General features: G+C 40.8%; 1 pseudogene; it reads right to left on the bottom strand.

The window, feature by feature from the left end:
- Window positions 1-695: 695 nt before the first annotated feature.
- On the bottom strand, window positions 696-1,446 carry LOC140226533 (uncharacterized; annotated as a pseudogene).
- Between the last annotated feature and the right edge of the window lie 4,662 nt (window positions 1,447-6,108).

The following is a 6,108-nucleotide window of genomic DNA, read 5'->3' as shown; positions in this document are numbered from 1 at the left end:
GTTAGATAGTATAGGAATAACGCATTCCGCGGAGTTGTTTAGCGAGTATGCAGTGCACGAGAGGTTTCTTCTGAGCATGCGCACTCCACACGAGCCGGAGGCGAGTGTGGAGTGTGCATGCGAAGAAGAAACCTCGAGTGCACTGCATACTCGCTAAACAACGACGGGAAAATGCGTTATTCCTTTTATAAGATGGCTAAGTAATTTCAAACGCGAGGTGAATATACCTTATATGAGAAAGAAATAATGAAATAAATCAAATATCAAAGATTTTGAAATTGTACTTACCGTTGGAAAATGGTCCAGAGTAGGCTTTCTCCGAGTCCGAGATTATCCCAGCTTGTGCCGAATCTGTGATAGATTCTCTATTCCAAAGTTTCAAATCCAACACATGAAATTGAAAATGTTCCAACTCTGAAGAATTCAACATGTTTACAGCTATTTACAGCAGATCTGACAGCTTATACTGCCTAGATCTAGTGTCTAGTTGTTGATAGTCACGTTACATCCGTGGAAGTGGAAAACGTTTGAACCACTCCCCGAACGAACGTGACTGGTGTCCCTCCTGACCGTGATCGACGATGTCGACTGTGTACTAATAGTTTGGTTTTGGGTTAGAACGATGTTATCCTCGGAGTCGTAGTCATAGCCATATGCTACAGTTTCTTGACTAAAGTTACTCGTTGTTGTCGTTTCTATGGCACTGGATGTGGAGGGGCATTCCGAGATGGCCTTGCTACAACATGTAACGTTAGATTCCTGGTCGCCCGGAATGAGCTCCTGGTTCTTATTGTCCTTGATGACATCCGAGTATAGGCAAGTGGCCAACGATTCAGACATTTTTTTCAGTTTCGTTTGGCTTGTTTTGGAATAGTGCTTTAGCGAATCTGCCGATTTGTGCCCGCTGACACTCTGGATATCGCGAGCCTCGTATCCACAGGCATCGAGTGTTGTGATGCTGGTTGCCCTTAGACAGTGATTGGTGTACGTTAGCTTGCATCCGGCCTTTTGTGACAGATTTTTCAGTTTGTTGCCAATCGTGTTAATGCCTAATGGGGCATTGTCGAACCATGGGGTATCTTGTGCCAGCTCCTTCTTCGAAACATCTTTTGGCCTTTGCCACATCCAAGGGTTTTGGGGGTTCAACTTCGCTACATATTTCTCAAATGTGGCTACCGGACACCTTTCACCCAGTTCTGGCATTTCAAACATCAAGCCAGCATCGGCTTCTCGGATGACATTTTCGCGGTTGTTTTTTGTTAGAAAGTCTCTCATTTGTACGTATTTCCGTCCGGAATCATCTGCTTTGATGGTAAAGTCTTCAGCTTTCATCCCGCGAATATTCTCCCGTCCTCGATTACAGTAAAAGGTGAGAACGTCCAAGAAAACCTTATCCTGGAGGCCTCTGGGGGTGGAGAGGTCTAGTGACTCTTGTATCTTGCTCATGTCGTCTGACGAAATCACGGGTTTGTGTACAACGGATCCTTTACCTTCTTTCTTTGCCTTCACTTTCATCGCTTTGAAAACGCGGTTTGCTTGAGGAAACTTGCTGCTATCACCAATATCTATTCCACAGTTCTCGACAAAGTATCTCTGAACACCGAACCTAATGTTTTGTAGCGACCTTGTTTTGTATGATTCTCCATTGTCCTTCCTTATTCCAGAGTAGAATTTGGTCAAAAACTTGTCCAAATCTTTGGTATCCTTGGCGATTTCTTCCAAATTAGTTCCAGTGAATTTGGCAAAGTCCATGAGTTTACATTTAGCAAATTTCAATACCTTCTTTGTCCCTTTGCTGTCCATGTCGTTTACCAGTTGGTCAATCTCTTCATCTGTCATAATTTGGAAGGAGATGGAAAAGTCCTCCTCCATTGTTTGATTCACAGACGCCATATCTCAAGGTTTCCGAATGAGTTGTGATTTCGAAACAGACGCACAAAGGCAGGCTACAGCGACGAAACTTAAGCCAATCAGTAATCGAGATCGTATAGATCGTGACGTGAGATAGACTAGATCAAAATCAGTAAAAACGAGGAGCCATAAAAACTCTTATTTCAGCAGGAGTTAATTGTTGATAGCACAAGTTGGTGGCCTTGAAACTATCTGGTTAAATGAAGAATTTTACTGCAAAAGGTTATTTTTACTGAGTTTCCACTGAAAAATCGTCGGTACGTCCCTTGCGATCGATGATTTTGTGTCATAAATTCAATTTCTTTTTCAACATGATCTGGTGGATCAGGACGGCTAGCTAGTTAAGTTATAAGGTGATTTTGTGTGTTGTGCCTGTGTACGGCAGACTGTCGTGGACACGAGTCAATTTCGGTTAAAGACAACATTGAGTCTCTTTTTATATTATGCCACTAGTGCATGACTGAAATCACATTTAACCATGGAATTTTAATGGAATATTTCTAAATGTAAGCAATGTTTAGTTTACGAAAAGTTCATTTTTCATTTTACGTGACCCCATTGAGCATAAGCTGGTACAAATCGAAATCTCGACTTTTGAGACACTGCGCATGCGCCAAAACCGTGAATTAGACAATTTGGGTGCGCGAAAATCTCACGGGCGTGCAGGGATAGACACTTTTCGCGAATGATCACGTGGTACGCTTTGACCAATCAGCAAGCTGGAAATTACTTAGCCGTCTTATAATTTTAACTGGCGAACCATCGTTCGATCATGATCATCAATGCGTAACGATACTTACACACAGTCTTCTATGGGCAGCACGTTCGGATAACGATGCCAATTTCATTTTGCATATCTGGAATTTCCCCACAAGTTTTATCTAAATAAAAAGCTGTTGAAGAGATTGCTTTTAAAGTTTAATAGATATTTTTTAACATGTTTATTACAGCTCTATATTGCAATAATACTAAATAACAGCTTTTGCAGTACTTCGTGTGAGATTTCATCAGTAAATTGGCATTATGTAGTTCGTCTTGCTAGTGTCGGAGTTGTGACGTAGGCCAAATTGTGTGGATCGTTCCATGGCTTACTCGTTTTCATTTTTTTTTTTTCAAAAAATCATTACAGGCTTATCCTGGGTTTTACAATCCTCTCTTTCCAGTAGTAGGCATCAAAAAATGTAGATTAGAATTATCAGACAATTAGAAAATGTCAGTACAGTTTTCTTTTAACTGAAAATTTCAAAGTGCATCTTGGTTTGTCTTGATTAGGCCTACACAAAAGTAAAAAATCTCGGGTTTCAAGAACAAGGTTAGCATTGAATCTAAGTAATGCCACCCTTCTAGGCATACTCAAGGACAAGTTGTAAAAGGGGTTACTTCCTCCAAAAGTGAACGCTTCACATGGAAAACATGACACGGGTTAATGGCATAAAAAAGAAAACCTACAACAACAACTATAAATTCACCAGGGATGTTTGATGCCTGTATGAAATTTCCCTTTCATTGATTTCCCACTTCTATATCATTGAATTAATCTTGAATGAGACAAGTTCATTTTTCATTTTACCCATTCCAATAGAACGGATTCTTCACAGAAATTTCACTGATTTCACAGAGGAGTATTCACTCATTACTATAATGTCACAACCGCACCTCACAGATCCGCCTCAAGATGACATCATATCAGTTACATTTGCGTCTTACGAGGAGGAAGACGGTGAGGATAGCTTTGTTGTCACGTGTCAAGTAGACTCAGAAGATCAACCCTTTCAACCGATACACACGTACAGGATCGTAATCGACGATAATCTAGTGTCAACATCAGCTTCTCCAAACGTGACCGTTGACCTGCGACCTACGACATGCATCAATGTTGTCTGCACTGGATTGAATGATTACGGGGAAACAGTGAAGAATGTGAGCTACTGCCCCAGACCAATAGGTATGAAGTCTCTTTTCCTACTGAAGATGTGCTTTTATTATTCGCTTACCCGAATATCTGATGATCAAAATCGTCTTCAATGATTCCTGATGAGATTAAAAAGAAGAATTCCTTTGAATTACATACAGTAGTTCCAAATTCTACTCCACTTTTCTTCCCCTGCTTTTTTTTTTTTTTTTTGGTTCACTCTTCACAACTGGTAATCCATCCTGACGTGGCAGTACCCACCCCTAAATCAACTCAGGCTCCACTTCGAAACATCCTGTCCATCGATGCTGTGGAGTTGAGAGGAAAAGATAACTTAGTGAATCTCGTCATCTCGTGTAATGTGAACTACACCGATCAGCCTTTCCCGTACCTCCACACCTACACCATTGAGGCTGGAAATACCACGCTCTCCTCATCAAGCTGTGCCTCAGCCATCCTTTCGCCACGCCCTAACGACTGCATCAACCTTACATGCATTGCGACGAATGGGGTTGGTTGGACCTCGGCCTCACTCTGGCATTGCCCAAAAGGTAATCAGTTAACTATCTGACACAACATTCATTAATGTCGTCAACAATCGCAGTATTACAGATTTGGGCTGCTCTTTGACGGCAGATTTGGTCTGAAATATTTTATATCACCCTGTTGGATAACATTCTGTGATCAAAGTTTAAACCTATTTTGTATTCCATCAAGAATCCCGTACATGTAGGGCCCGTATAAACACTTTAGTAATACAGAGAGCAGGGCTGTATTGAAGAACAGTGCTTACACGAAATTAAAAAAAAAAAATAACCCGTGAATCAAGATCAAAGTTGTTCGGAATTCCGGGCAAGGAATACAGCTTTTACTCATGTTCCCACAGACATACACGTGAAACCTGGACCTTTGTAGTATGATGTTCTGAAAAAGAAAGGAGAGGTAAGATTTTTGGACGAAAATATCTTTTGTAACCCGTGTGATAACATACTGGGAACAAAGAGTACATTTATGTTTCACTTCAAGAATCATGTGCAAAGGCAGTTAGGTAAGTATCGATGCGATGCGTTGGTAATTCAAAGACAGGGATGTAAAAGTAAATAATCCAGGTATGAAGATTCAAGATATAAATTCTAGGTAGTACTACCCCTCTAGACAATACTGCCCCCCCAAGGAAAAACGCAGTATCTACATCCAGCTCCATTTCTCAACAACCGAGATATTCACCATTTTATGTTTTTGCCAAAGCCCCTGGAAAATATACTCTTTTGAAAAATTCCTTCATTGTGGAATTTTAGTCTATATAGCTACCAATTTTCCTGGAAAATATCATTTTGTGATTTTGTTTTGTTTTTGAAGTTATTAATGAAAATGTAGATACTTCGGGGAAACCCCATGCAATTGACTGATTTCCCCAAGGAAAAACGCAGTATCTACAATGGAACGTATTTCCCCAAGGAAAAACGCAGTATCTACAGCGGAATGACTGCCATAATTATGTATGCATGTAGACAGTTCTATACATCATTGTACAAGTATTCATGATGCACCATCCTCAACCTCTGGCCCTGGGGGATGCATCCTCCATCCCCCATTTATGCCCTGATTACAGAGGAGGCTTCATAACAATAGCATTAACAAATAACAGATCGTTCTTGGAACGTTTTGCTTACATTCCCAGACCGATCTTGCTGTAAACGTTACGCGTTTATGAATATGAAGCTTGCCAGGGCTGTAATGTGATATGGCCTGGCCGCTAACTAACGTTAGCATCTAGAATACTAGATCTAGATCTGTACAGTCTAGGCTAGAGTCTGTCTAGACCAAAATAAATCTAAATCGGATGTCTGGACCTAGATCGATCTAGACTAGGTCTAGTTTTTATATCGTTTATTCTAGGCTGGCTACGTAGCAGGCTACACGAGTCTACAGCCCCAGGCTATGCACGATACTCACAGAAAAAAAAAAAATAGCCTAGGACCTAGGCCTAAAGTTAGAACCGCAGAAGGTTTAGTCTAAGCCCTTAGATTACCGGTCTAGGCCCCTACCTATTTTTCACATAATCTATTTTCAACTAGATCGCTGTCTATGTAATTTTAAGACAGTAGGTTCCTACGGTATGGTCGAGTAGACTTCACTAGCGGTGTTAGATTTTGAGGATTCTGAGTGGTTAAGTTTTAGTCTTAGACTTCTTTCTTATAGTTTTATAAACAGGCCTGCCGTAGAGTAGGCCTATTTTAGTCCTACACTACATCTTTCTTTAGACTTTCGGAATATGGACCCTG

This window comes from Diadema setosum, chromosome 3, assembly GCF_964275005.1.
Source record: "Diadema setosum chromosome 3, eeDiaSeto1, whole genome shotgun sequence".
NCBI lineage: Eukaryota > Metazoa > Echinodermata > Echinoidea > Diadematoida > Diadematidae > Diadema > Diadema setosum.
Note: the sequence above shows the minus strand (reverse complement) of the source record. Positions and strands in the feature narration are given on the sequence as shown.